We start from the raw sequence: 15,073 nt of genomic DNA, 5'->3' as shown, positions 1-15,073 counted from the left end.
TGAACTGAACCTCATGATTGGATGGAGCTTTCTGTTCATTAGGGAAGGGGATGAGTTTATTTTGCCTACAGGAGGCAACAGGGGCCAAATATTAAGTTCACCACATATATCCAGCTCTTTCCTTCTAGCACAGGGTGAAAGCACATTTTCTGGTTCTTCTGTGGGTGGTGCCATACTAGTTCTGCGCTGTGTGACTAGTTCTGGCCAATGAATTGTTAGTGGAAGTGATCCATGGCCAACTAGGTGTTGGAGAATTTAGTCGCCAAAGCAAGACCCTCACAATTTCTCTTTTCCTTGCCACAGTTATGTTATGTTCTAACAGTGGCTGATTTGTCACCCTGGTTCACCAAATGAAGATGATGAGAAGAGTTCCAGGTACACATAATAGACACACAGCATGGTCAGAAATTATAATTCTGTTTTTCTAAATCACATAATATAGCCGAATCTTACTGATACATATAAGGCCTAAGGTAGGGATTTCTTTTTCCAAATAACTAACCAATTTTTTCACCATCACTTATTGAATAATCTGTCTTGCACTATTCATTTAAACTATTCTTTAAAAGAGAATATTTCATACTGTACTGATAACCAATAGACCCTAAAACTTGTTCTTCTGATTAACAAAAAATCTAATTTTATGCCGCAATATTTTCTCCTTAGATGTAAAGATATTCCAAAAGGCTAACGATGCAAGATATATAATCAAGACTAAAAATCAAGTTTTCCTGTAAGCAGTGTATGGAGAGGTAAATGAGCAGCCTCCAAAGGAGGCCATTCTTAAAACACATCTGTACTTTGAACAAGTGGCAAAGAATAGACTGGCTAATAATGCGATACTACACTTGCTAATTTCAGAAATCAGGAGTCAGAGTTGGAATGACCTTAAATGGTTCAGTTTTATTTAAACACCAATCTTCTACTAGGAGGAAAGGCTCTCAACATTTAAAAAGAAGACATATCTCTGGGTAGATAATTTGAAGTCAGAGCAAGAAGGACAGCTGTATGTAAAAGGTGATGCTTAAGGAACCTCTGCCCTTGGATGCACATTTGGAACAGATTCTGTTCTGTAAGCACTTTGTCTTTAGAGTTGAGACAGAAGAGCATGTAGTCTTCTGGTAAGTATTCAACTATTTGACACTCTGATGCATGTTATAAATGAAAATTAGTAACATAATCCTTGTAAATTATTCCATATCACTAAAAGCCAAAAGTTAAATATCCATGAATATGTCAAAGATTTTTTAGCATATTTGAAAACTAGAGAATTATTTTTTCTGCATCAAAGGGACCAGAATCTTCTTGAAATTGCTCAAATAAGAAAATATTTTTAGGTGAAATGTGTGTGGGGACCATGCATATTTATTTGAAACACAAATGGACTTGGGAAAAGGAGGAAATTGAATGGATTTCTATCACTCTTCTCATTCCATTGATAGGAGTAAGGTTGACAGATATAAAATAATAATAATAACTCCAATTTTTAAAGAACTGCAAATTGTTTAATATATTCTCATACTTCCACTCAACTGCTGGAAATATCCTTTGTAGTAAGAAAAGGTATCTGCCCATCACAAAGGAGAGCATAGGAAGAAAAAAGTTTAACATCTAACTTATTACCATCGAGGAACTAATTTGGCAGAAAAGGTGTTTCTTTCATTTACTTTGAGGCCAGCAGTACTGAATGGTTCAGTGTGAGATATGTTAGTTATAGGAGGATTGATTCTCAATTTTTAAAAATTCTGAATGGAAATGATGCATTTATCAAACATTCGGCTACACAGGCTACAATAATACAACATCTTGGCTTTTGACTGTAAAATATTCACTCAATATATGATATTGATATGTATTATATCATATGCTATATTACACATAATATGATATCATTATATCATAATACTAATATAAGCTCACTCATCAAAAGCTATACAGGTCTTAGGCTAGGGCAAAACTGGAAAGCATTAATTATTACTCATGAAAAGAAATATCTGGGCTGATTACCTCTTTAGAAATATTGGGTCCAAATGGAATGAGGGGGGATGGGAATAATAAGTGAGAGCCCCATTCTTTAGTGGAGAAAAACTAGAACCACTGCTCTGGTCTGTGTAGGGTGTACTTCAGCTTCATTCTCCACTGGTAACTCTAATATTAGTATATTACCAATTATTCTTAAAAAACGAATATTAAACATAGGTACAAGGATATTTCATGTATTTTATTGTTGCATCCTGGGAAACAGAAATCATGGTTAAATTTCATATTAGTATAATATGATGTCCAACCAGGATGTGTTTTAGGTGTAAAAAATGTAAACCTTACTCTCCACCTCCCACCTTGTCCCCATGGCCCACCGCTCTAAATAATCCTCTGTGGGGGCTGACTTACTTGGGAGGTCCATGCTTTGCCCTTCCCACCTTCTCTGCATTTCTGCCTGGAATGCAGAAAGCTTCCACAGCCATCTTGAGACTAGGAGGTGGCCTGAAGACGGATGCCAGAGCTAAGGATGGCAGAGCAGAAAGAAAAGCCTCAGTCCAGAGACCCACAAAACTGCCATGCCAGCTCCAACCCACTGCCCCCTGGCTTCTTGTGCCTCATAAACCCTAGATCTCTTTCTTAAGTTCTTTATAATTGGGGTGTCTTTTACTACCGTCAAAACACAGTTCCTCACTGAACCAGTCCTCAGCTCATGGGAATGCCCAGGAAAGGATGTAATGAGGTAGTAATAAGATACATAACATATTATATATACACATACACACACACACATATACACTAACATACAAATATATAATATATATGACTTTATATAAATACAAATGTATGAAATTGCAACTTACCTTATAATATAAGCAGCAATGTCTGGTTAACTGACAGTTAAATGTTAATACAGTATCTAGAGGACTAGAGGTATTAGAAGTGCTTGAAATTAGTCTCGGTAGGTACAGTTTCAGAAAATCCACTTAAAATATTTGTTCTTGTTTTATTTATTGGCATAAACATGTATATGTACATATGTTCTGTGATTTTGACACTCAAAATTAAAAGAAAAACCTTGATTTCAGGATCCTTTTCTGGCTCTTATCAACTGCAGTTTTCTAATATAATTAAATACTATCAATGAGGGCTGAACAGAAATTCTGAGAACATTCTAGTGTCCAACTGTAGCATCTGATGCCACAAGAGTAGAATGATTTTTTCCTTTCAGGTGTCCTTGTAAAATACTATTTTAAAACTATGTCTAAAAAAAAAAAAAGGAAAAAAAACAAAAGAAAACAAAAAGAAAAATAGAAAAAAAAAAACAAAAAACAAAAGAAAAATTAAAAAGATAAAAGATAAAAAAAGAAAAAAGATTAAAAAAATAAAAAATAACAAAAATTTTTAAAAACCCAAAAAACTACGTGTCCAAAAACTGGAGGACATTATCGTTTCTTAGATTGGGAATAGATAAAATATATAATCAACCACTAAGCCAGGTCACTTGGCCTTTTGAAATCCCAAAGGAAAATTTATTCTGCTCTGTACAAAGAAGATAGAGATAAGATATCACATTCCAACCCTGAACCCCAGCACCCACATGGACATTAAGCCTCACAGCCAAGGCAGAGTAATGCAATTTTCTCCCAAGTGATGGGCCTTTTCCCCAGTGATCCCATTCAGTGGCTGTCAAGTTCAAAGACAGACTCTTTTAAATCTATTGAATCTTTTGCTCTCCCAGCTCTCTCCTTGATGATGAATTACAGAATATTCACAAGGGTCTGTACATTCTTATAAATTTACCTCATGCCAATAGCCTCATTATAGTCAGGAAAACAAAGTATGCTTTTGAACTTCTGGGCAGCATCTGTGTGAAGTAGACTAGTCAGCTCAATAAAGAAAATAAAAATAGGCAATTTTTCAGGTGTTCAATTCCTTAAAACTCTGTAAAGTCCCAGAAATGGGCCACCCTTTCAGTAAAAACACAAATCAAGGATTTTTTTCATAGCTGGCTTTCTTTCCAAGTTAGAAGGAGACAATGTTATAATGAAACCTCATGGCTCTTATCCTTACTAAGCCATGCTTTACCCACTGTGGAATAACTCCAGGTGAAACACACATGTGTTTAAATATCCTCTGACTCCTTGACAATGAGAAAAAAATCATTAACAAGGTAGGGAAAGTGAAAGGAGAATGGTGAAATTCGAACAGAAAGACAATTGGACAACTCCATCTTCACATTCTCCACCTCTAGTAGTTTTTAAGTTAATATCTAAGACACTTGTCCTGTGGCCTCTGGTGTTAAGTGACTCTTCTGTCACTTCTGAAAACAGTATCAACAAATCAGTCTCTGGTGTTTTTTCAGAAGTCCTTGGCATACCAGCTTCTACCTCTTCTCCTTCTGGGTCTCCACATTTATCTCTTCCTCAATTAGACCATGTTGGGAACCTACCAACTCCACAGTTCCCAGACCTTTTATCATAATAAGATTTTCCAGAAAACATTTGGATATGGATCACACAAATTATTCTGCCCCTTCAGCTCTCAGTAACAGGAAAGTGTCTGTTAATGAGATTTCAGTATTGATATACATCAACATTTTCCAGAAAGGAGAAGGCATCATTTTCAAAGTACAGGAAACGATTTCTCAAATGACAGGTTCAAAAAGCACAGGAAATAGAAAATGATGGGCATAAAAATTATGGTCATATAGGCAGATTATTTTTGACCAATATTTCTAAGCAACAATAAAACATGTGTTTATGATTCCTTCAATCTGGAGTCAGTACCTAGTGCTGCAAAAATCAACGCTCAATCAGATTAATTATTTCCTGACCAACGAAGATACTTTTATCAAGTTCACAAAATACCTGACTACGTAAAAAAGTGAGCAGTACCTGAAATTCAACCTCATCTAGGGAGACACATAATTTATTTGGTATCTGCTTTCTTCATTTCCCTTGATTAGCACACTCACAGAAAAATGGCAACTTATAGTATTTCCCAAAATGGGTTCCATGGATCACCAACAGATATTCCTTGACTGAAAGCATCTGTGTGTAGGAAAAAAAATGTGCTTCAATGGAAAACTGTGATTGTTTCAGATCACACCCTTCTCAGTTACCTGGTTTAGAATCTCATTCACTTTGAACTATTTTACCACTTTGTAAATTGTAGATAATTGACAGCAAAGCAAAACAATTCTTGTTTATAGACATGAAAATGTGTCCTGTCCTGTAGAGGTTCCCAAGGACTTTTCTTTCCTCTTGTGGAAAAATCAGATTTGCCTCCATTTACACATTCATTTTTATAGTCTTAATTTATAAATGTGTCTGTTTTTCAACCTCTCCTTTGAACTGTTTGTAACCTCTATCTGGTTCCCTTATTGATTATGAGTTAAATGAAATCTTTAACATGTATTCAATTTTAGTTCTATATGTCAGTCATGATTTTGCCCCTTTTTGAAAATTCTTTCAACATGTGTGTGTGTGTGTGTGTGTGTGTGTGTGTGTGTGTGTAAACTACATCTTTGGGAAAGGTTGATAAAGAAAACACAGTAGTTGGCTGAGAATTCTGAGACCTGGTTTCTACTCCAGACTGCCATTAACTACAGGACACCTTTCTTTTAAATTTTTTTTAATGGAAAATTTCAAACATATTAAAAGTAGAGAGAACAGTATAATGACCCTCCTTCCATTTAACCACCACTCAGCTTCACAATCATCAACTCATCACCACTCTTGTCTTCTATTCCTTTCCCCCAACTTTCCCATCCCCACTGGATTATCTTAAAGCAAATTCCAGACATTGCATCATTTTGTGTATCTCTAAAAGAAATGGCTCATTTTTAAAAAAGTATAACCATTATCACACTTAGAAATTAACAAAAATTCCTTAAAATCATCAAATATCCAGTTAGCATTCAGATTGCAACTTGTTGATTAATCACTTTCAGTCTCTGAATCTCTTCTTTGGCAAAGGGAGGCAGAATACATAAGATCCTGTTCATCTTTGCTATATTATTTGAAAATGCATCTTAGGGATGCCTTCCTTTTTTATGCAGTGGCTTACTCCTGAAATACTGAGCTTGATCTGAAATTTTAGGAATCATATCCTAGTTCATATGTGCCAGGAGAATTACTACTTAAAACCAGCACTGAATATTTGTGACTGAGCATCTCCCATTAGTGTGTTCGTATGTCTAGATTTAAAGGTGTCAGCTTTCCTAAAATGAGGCACCCCTTCACTACTGCTCTACTTTAAGAAGTCTTACAAAATGATCCGACTTCAACTCACAATCAATTACGGAAAAGGGTCTTTAATTTCCCTACAAGGTCATGAAGGTAAAGGTACATATCTCATATCTATAGGTTTGCCCCAAACATATAAACCAATAGGAACAACTCTGGGATCAAGAGACGGAATGAATTGTCTTCATTGTTGGGTACAGTAGCATAATTCAGTAATTTCATCTTTCATGCAGACCAAAAACCTAGGACACATTACCAATTCTTCTATTTCTTTTGCACCATCCACAGCCAATCCAGCCTCAAGTCCTATCAGCTCTACTGTTAAATTATGTCCCAATTCCCACCACTAATCACCACTTCTATTTCAACCACCTGGGTCCAACCCACCACCTCCTCTCAAATGGACGAATGACCAGAGATGAACTTAAAACTTAAGTCAAATCACATCACTTCCATGTTTCAACTCTCCAATAGCCTGTCATCACACTTAGAATAAACTTCATCCTTCTTCCCAGGTGGGCTTCCAGGTGTTAAATAATCTGATCCAACCCCAAACTTGATGTTTCATCTCCCCCTTGCTCATTTTGCTTGAAGGTATCAAACTTATTCAAGACCCAGGGCCTTTACAATTACTTTTCCTTCTCTTAGAAATACTTATCATCTAGATTTTTCTATGGGAGGCTCCTTCTCCTCATTCAATAGACGTTGACATATCACTTTCTCAGAGAGGCCCTCCTTGACCACCTTTTTAAAATTGCATCCTCTCTCCATAGTTCTGCCCTTTACCCTGCTTTATTTTTTTTCATAGTACTTACAAAAATCTGGAATTACATCATTTATCCATTTATTTTTACTTATGTATTATTGGTGCCCCTACAAGAATGTAAGCTCCTTGAAATCACAGGCTCCTCTCTCCTTTTCACTGCTGAGTCTCCAGTGCCTAGAATGAGGTACGACACATAGGATGCTGAACAGGGGCCCTCCATAAATCTTTGTCCATGTCCTAACCTCCAGAACCTGTGAAGATGATAAATGGGAAGATTATCCTGGATTTTCTGGGTGGGCCTTAAATGTAATCACAAGGATCCTTATAAGAGGCAGGCAACAAGGTCAATGTGATGTCGATGTGACAGTGAAAGCAGGGATAGGAACCATCCAGGAGCCAAGGAATTCTGGCAGCTCTAGAAGCTGGAGGAAGCAAGAAATGGATTCTCCAGAAGGGACTCAGCTCTACCAACATTTTGATTTTAGCCCTTAAGATTCATTTTAGACTACTGACCTCCAGAACTGTAAAAGAATAAATCTGGGTTGTTTTAAGTGAATAAGTTTGTTGAAATTTATTACAGCAGCAATAGGAAACTAATACAGATACCTTCAATAGCTATGTGCTTAATGAATCAATTACTTATTAGAGGCAATATAATGATTAAGAGCACAGCCTGTAAAATAAGACTGCTTGGGTTCATATCTCATTTCTGAGATTAATGAGATAATACATGGAAAGCAGTTAATCCAATCACTATATAAATGCCAGCTATATTATTATTGTGTTTTAAAGTTCAAAGAGAAGCCCTAGTCCTGTGTTCCTTAACCATGGCTGCACAGTAAAATAACTTGGTGATTTTTAAAATGCTCATGCATTACCTCCCAAAGGCAGGGCCAGCTACAAAATATTCAGGGTCCTATGCAAAATGAAAATGTGGGGCAACTGGTTCATAAATTATTAAGAATCTCAAAAAAAGCAACAGCAGAGCATTCAACGAAGCTCTAGGCCCTTCTAAGCCTGGGGCACCATGCAGCTATACAAATTGAATCCCCATGACGCCTGCCTTTCCCAAAGTTTCTGGAATAATTTTCTAGGGTGGTGTGCCAGTTTGAACCTGTTTTGTACCCCAGGGAAAACCATCTTCTTTCAACCCAATCTTTTGGGTGAAGACTTATTATGGGTGGAATCTTTTGATTAGGTTGTTTCCATGCAGATGTGACCCACCCAACTGTGGGAGGGACATGCTGATTAGATCATTTCCATGGAGGTGTGACTACACCCATTCAAGGTGGGTCTTGATAGTTTACTGGAGTCTTTAAGAGAGCTCAGGGGCCAACACAGACCCAGACGCTTGGAAATGCAGACAGAAAGATGTTTGGAGATGCTAAGCTAAGAGATGAAGCCCAGAGTTTCCCCGGAGAAGCTAAAAGAGGACTCCCAGATGCTTAGAAATGCCCTGGGAGAACAAGCAAGGATGCGTGGAAGCTGAGAGAGAGAAGCTAAGAGAGACAGAAGCCCAGAGACATTTTGGAGAAAACCATTTTGAAACCAGAACCTGGGAGCAAAGGACCAGCAAACACAAGCCACGTGCCTTCCCAGCTGACAGAGGTATTCTATATGCCATCGGCCTTTCTTCAGTGAAGATATCCTCTTGTTGGTGCCTTAGTTTGGACACTTGCATGGCCTTAGAACTGTAAATTTGTAAACTAATAAATCCCCTTTATAAAAGCCAATTCATTTCTGGTATTTTGCATAGCAGCAGCTTTAGGAAACCAGAACAGGTGGTATTCTGGTATTCATAATGCTTAAAAGCTAAGTTATTCCAATATACTGCCAGAGTTGATAACCACTGATATAGTCCAGCAACATTGTTTAATAAAACAAAAATACTGAGGCTATGTCCAATGCTGCCTCACCAACATACCACTAAAACATCCTATTGACAAGACAAAGCTGAGTTTAGTACTTACTGTGGTAAAGGGGAGCACTACCTTGACAGTGACATAGTAAGATCTCAATATGTACTGAGATTTGGAAGTCTCATTTAAGGTGGGTTTTTCAGTAGGACAGGACTTGGTTAGGACAGGGTAGGGATCACAATACAATAGTTAGGATCTGTGAACACAACAAGGCAAACTGATTTGTAAACTACCTTTTGATGCTTTCTATTGGGTCTGCTGAGTCTTTCAGAAAGTACCTAGAAAGAACAAATAAAATTATTTGCAAATTTTATCTTCTTGGGTAAATGTTCCCTGGGATATTAAAATTACATTGATGAAGATGGTGGAAAAATAAAGCCATGATAATATAGACAAAAAGCTATATAAATGGTCTAGAGTCCCATCCAGAAGGGTTAAACGATTTGCACAGTATTGCAAGTAGTGAGTCAAAGTAGAACCTAAAGGTTCTGACTTCACAGATAGATTCTTACCATTTTATAGGTTGCCACTATACAACACGTGACATGCAACCATCTAATTAAAACCTCTCAATTAACAATCTGAATTTTCACATAACATATTTCAAAGAACAGTATCCTCAGCAGCTATTTCACTTGCAGGAAAACAGTACTTCCAACTGGGCATTGATAACAGAAGAGCTCAAAGTATCAATTTTTCAGCCTTACAAAGATATTTTCAAATTTAAAGGTAAATGATGAAAAGTTTTATTGAGGATTTCAAAACTGTTATGCAACATATGTAATACATTCGTAAATTTTGTGGTTAAAGCAGAGAATACTGACTTGGCACGGGAATCGGATTTGAGAAGGCTTCACATATTATTTCATAGCTATTACTGTAAATGAAACATATTCCAGTCCTTCAGTGTATGTGTTTTCCCTTTTCCAAATGATACAGCAGTGTATATTTTAGAAAATTTTCTAAGAAATTCTCATCTTTCTGTATTTTCTTAGTTATGTCAAGAATAAGTCTTTGATTCTTGGATTTTATCTAAACCAGAAAAGTTGGTGTTCTAGACAATCGGCCCATATTTTTGCAAACTTTTACAGTAAGAATAAGTTCTAGTTTCTCATCAGCTTTAGCCATTTTTCTAAAAGAAAATTGATGAATGATCCTGTCCTTGATGGAGGGACCATTTGCTTGAGTAGATAATGTTATAATGCTAAGAAGAAAATTGCCCTCTGGAAAGATTGTTACGTATAAAATTAAATCACAGAAAAACAAATATATTAGCAGTTGCACACTCTTTGTTGAGGACTTGTGATGGTGGCACAGAAGGAGGGACAGAGGGAAAATTCTTCCTGCGCTGAAGCAGCAAATGCGAGAATCTCTTTTTACACCTTCAAGGCTGATGCACTTCTGGGCAGACAGGGAAGACCCGAATTGAATCACTAACTTGGGAACTCACTCTAACACCTTTCACTCAAATGTGAAACTTGCTGCAAGTAAATGTTGTGGAAGAGATGAAGAACAATTGTCTTATTTCTAGTTTTAGGTTGGAGACCTGAAGAATCAGAGTCAAAGAGAGAAAAAATAGTGGGGACAAGGGAAAGGTGGTAGACAAAAATACAGTCCTTAGAAGCAACAAATTTTATCAGCATGGACATGAGTGTTGAAACCTTCCCTCCAGAGAGGAATAGCAAAGCTCTGTCCCATTTCTGCCTTTGGCCATGCTTCTACCCAAGTAGACTTTTTATGCAAGTCAGAGCAGACTGGGATATGAGGCAGAGGAAAACAACAACAAAAAAAGACCTGTTGCAGGAAACACAGGTTTATTTCTGAAAAGAGGAAAGTAAAGTCACATAAGTAAAGAGAAAGGAGAAGTAAAAAGCAAAAGCTCATGTAGAAAAAGTACAGGGAGACATTTGTGGGGGAAGAGAATGGAGAGTAAGGAAGGAGTGAAAGTTGAATGAGAGAATAAAAGAAAGGAGATGGAGCTCTTAAGAAATGTTACTGTGGATAATGAATTGGACTGTCCTCATTAATTTTCCCGAGATAAAAGTAATTATTTACGCTCCCGAACTGAGTTTCTTTGGCTGGAAAGACTGGACCATGTAGAGTCACTGGATTTAGATGGGTTACATTTTGGGAGTGACCCTCCAAGTCTTTGGATTTGTGATGTAATACCCAATGCACCTTGGATAAAATTATCACTTCAGCCAAACTGCATTTTCATTAAGAAGGCCAGACTCTTGGAACAATGGAACAAAGAAGTAGGGACTTAAGAATGGGTCCCTGAAATAGCTCCAGAAAGCCAGAGCCAATGCAGTTGAGGTCTTGCTAAAATGAAAACTGTGATTTTGGTGGAAATGTATGGTTCCAATTTGAAAAGCAGGCTTATATACCAAGTATAATGGAGTAAAATTGAGATTTTTTTAAAAAAAGAAAACTAAACTCCCCTTGTGAAATTGCGAATTGGACAATACAGTTCAAGACAGCTTCAATGAGCATCCAATTTCTTAAGAAATTCTATTATTTTCTTGACGGAGAAAGAAGATCTATGTCAGTACTGCTTGGAGCAGTCAAAAGTTGCTGTCCTGTTCCACTGGAAGGGAAGAGATTTCAGAGGGATCTGGCTGCTGCTGTGGAACTCAAATTCGAGCAGTCCTCGGAACCACTGCAATAGGCTAATAGCTCCCAGAAACTTAAGAAATTTGTGGAAGTATTATGCTAAGGCAGGCCAAATCAAAAAACTTTGACTTATTGAGTATTCCACTAAAGTGATACAAAGACACAGAAACAGATACAAAAATATAGGTGCTAGTATCTAATATGATACACCAAGGGTGACATGTGAAGGTAAAGCCAGAAAAGCTGCCACTGATGTGCTGGACATCTTCTCAAAGATGTACCCATAAGAAGTGGCTACAAGAATTCCTCTAGTGGGCTGCCTGACAAAAGTGATGGAATGAGGCTTGGAGCACATAAGTAAGCAAGCCATGATTTGCTGTGTTTCGATCCTGAAGCAAGAGCCACATGAATTCTACCTGTTGGGAAAGCTGACATATGCTGAGGAGAAAGAATGGATTTTGAGGGTTCACACCAGAAGCCTTGAGCAGATTTAGGGAACCGTAAGTGATGACCAGGATATTCCAGTCTAGTGAAGTCTTCTTGGGTAAGCATAATCAGAACTCAAATTTCAATCAGGGTCCCTGCAGAGATAGCTCTTCTTGGATGACGTGGGCACCAGTTTGCCTCCAGTACGATGAGGTTTGCTGTGATGAGAGGAGGTTTGGAAGAATGCAGCCTGGGTAAGTCCATGAGGTGATCACCCTCAGCTTAACCTGGTCAAACTTGGAGGACTAGACATGACCAATGTTTCCTTCAATTGTGGAGAAGTGGAACATCTAGTATTTGACCTCTGCCCTGTGGGTGTTTAGCAGCTGAATCATCTTTCATATATGAGGAATGAGGGCTGGGTGAGAGGAGTAGAGATTATCATGGGGAGGGGGTAATTGAATACAAAAATCTGACATGTTGGCTACCAGGGAAGTTCTCCATTCTCTGCCTCCAATGTTGATGGAGAGGATAATGATGAATTTTGGCTGAGGCAGCTGTGCCATACAGTTCCTCCTGTCAGAGGTGCCTGGCAGGGATTTTGATCTGTCCAGAATAAAACACAGAAGTGGGGGGGGCAGCAGATAGAAAGCACAATAGGCACAATTTCTTTTGATACATGGGTGTTCACGGCCTCCCTCTCAACTCCCAACCAAGAATTCTGGCAGGGCCATTTCAGCACTTACCACGTCCCTGGACTCTGTGACCTAATTGTGCAGTGAGGAGAACCTTAGAAGTCCAGACAGGGTATGCGTGTCAGAAAGGATTAAGGTTTCCTTTCTCCAGGATCTCTTTGTTTGGGATATTTGCTGACTATGAAGATAGTGTAAACTCTAGCTCTGTTAAGGCCGTGCCCATCGACCTCAGGAAGTCTATGCTTTTCATCAGTGAAGCCAGGCCAAGACAGGTAAGTTTTCCTGTAGTCTCCATGTGCTGGTGAGCAGATCTGAGTTTCACCTAGGTGGTAGCTGGGATTTCCAGCTTCCCACAGCCAAGGACCTGCATCCTATACATACATGGCCAGCAAAACACTCTCTAATGACCCAAGCCAGTGGCTCTCCTCTCCCACCACAATTACCACCACTACCAGGGCAACCAAAGTGCTAGTCATGTTTATTTTCTTTACGGTTTTTAATTTTTACTTTCCACTGAGCTCAGTTCTTTTAAGAAAGATGTCAGATTTAAGCCAACATTCTCTGTTGCACAAATATCGCTTGTCAGATAAGTTTTGGAAATGCTAAAGACTAAACTCCTCCTTGGAACTTTATGTCATTAGCCTATTAAAGGTCAACAATTTAAAAATTCCTTTGATCTCAAAACCCTCTCAGGCAGTGTACATTAAGATCTCTCCTTCAGTTTGCCTCCAAATCACCATTTTTGTTTGCAAAATATGAATGATGCAGTCCTCCCTGCCCATGAATAACCATGGGCTCAAGTGTTTCTTGTGGTTAGGACTTCAACCTGTCACTACGGTTGTACTGTAATCACAAGGGGAGGGGGTTGAACTTGTCATAGCAAGAGAACCGACCTTCAGCTTTAAAACAAATGCCAAGATTTTTTCATATATATATTAAAAAACATAGAAGAAAAAGATACTATCCCATCTTATGCCATTTAAGAGAACACTTTGATCTGTTAGAAGCTAATTCTTACTCTCTCAGGGTCAGGAGACTAGAGGCTCCAAAGGAAGACCAAATAACATGACTCCATCTTACAATCACATGGCTTTGCCCAGTTTATTCCCATCTATGGAAAATCTTACAATACTCTGCTCAATGCTATTAGTTAACATAGTAAGTCAGTGGTAACCATGTGTATCTTGCCAGTTAAAATATAAAGTCCACGAGACACACAATGCAGTTTGAAAACTTTGGAATCTTGAAGACTAATAATCACAAAATTCGGAAGACATCCAGCATTGGGTCCGCATGTATCCTTCTCTCTCCTACAATATGCACATGCATACTACTAGCATTTCTCAGGTACTTACTCTTTGCCAGGAACTACGGATGTAAAAGCAAGTAAGATGCAGTCATTGTGCCAGAGATCGCTAGCCCTCAAACATCCCTTTCTTCAAGCATATGGCAAGGGTACATTTCCCAGCCTCCCTAAGAGTTAAGTGTGACCCTGTGACTACCCCCTCTAATGCAAAATATGAACAGAAGTGATGCATGTGTGCCTCTTGGAAGCCTACCCCTAAAATCTCCCAGGAATGTTCCTCCATGCTCTTTCCCTTTCTGACTGGGGCAGGAGGGAGATGACCACAGTCACCTTAGAAGTCGTATGTTAGAGACAGCAGAGCCTCCCTTGACCTGGGTTCTGGAAAAACCTTCATGGAGCAGAGCCATTACTACCTGGACTGCCTGCCCTAGACTAAGTGAAAAAGTAATAATATTCTTGTTTTTTAAAATCCCAGAAAATTGGGAGTCTATTAACACAACCTAGCCAAGCCTATTACAGTTATTAACTCAAGGAGATCACATGTTCAAAGAAAGAATTCCTAGTATTGTGGAATATGTATCAAAGACCCTTCAAGATTGGGGCAGAGGATTACAGTTTGCAATTCAGTGTTGTTAGCTTAAAAAACTGCAGGCTTTGTTACCACCAAGAATGTAAGACCAAGTTCATGTGGGCTGAGACACAGCATAACTGATGTATTTCTCTGTATGTGCCAACAGTCAGGTATTCTGAGCCAGTTCCTCCAAGAGAGGGACTTAGTGGAGGGAGGGACCTAGTGATAAGCAAGTTTGATAATTTCCTTCTTATTACACAACACCCTATCAGTTTCCCCAAGAGAAAAATCAAATCTCCATTATTTTGGTCCATGAAGGGTATTTAAGAGTGGTTTCACTTCTTTTGTGTTTTCCCCTGCCATGATGGCAGGAAGAGTTGGGTGTAGACCAGAGTCTGAATGCCCTGGGAGACTGGGTCAGACCACAGTGCTGGGGAGGATTATCAGAATCCCTTGCCACTTGCTGAAGCTCTGGCCACCCCAGACCTCTGGACAGAACAGGAACATAAGAGATGTAGACATTGAGTTTCATAGGCAGCACAACGGG

At 38.5% G+C, this 15,073-nt stretch overlaps 1 protein-coding gene across 2 annotated transcripts in view; it reads right to left on the bottom strand.

Annotated features, from left to right (window-relative positions):
• Positions 1-2,412: 2,412 nt before the first annotated feature.
• Positions 2,413-15,073, bottom strand: part of TMX4 (thioredoxin related transmembrane protein 4) — a 64,082-nt gene continuing 51,421 nt past the window's right edge. The window contains exons 9-10 of one of the 2 annotated variants that reach the window (XR_005212981.1): positions 9,149-9,193; positions 2,434-2,503 (exon numbers count right to left, since the gene is read on the bottom strand). The gene's annotated coding sequence lies outside the window, so the exon portion shown is untranslated. Of the gene's footprint in view, positions 2,504-9,148; positions 9,194-15,073 lie in introns of both variants that reach the window. The other variant, XM_037810879.1, reaches the window with a different exon arrangement.

Source organism: Choloepus didactylus, chromosome 19 (genome assembly GCF_015220235.1).
Source record: "Choloepus didactylus isolate mChoDid1 chromosome 19, mChoDid1.pri, whole genome shotgun sequence".
In the NCBI taxonomy this organism is placed as follows: Eukaryota; Metazoa; Chordata; class Mammalia; order Pilosa; family Megalonychidae; genus Choloepus; species Choloepus didactylus.
The sequence above is the reverse complement of the archived record's forward strand: the minus strand, read 5'-3'. Positions and strand labels throughout refer to the sequence as shown.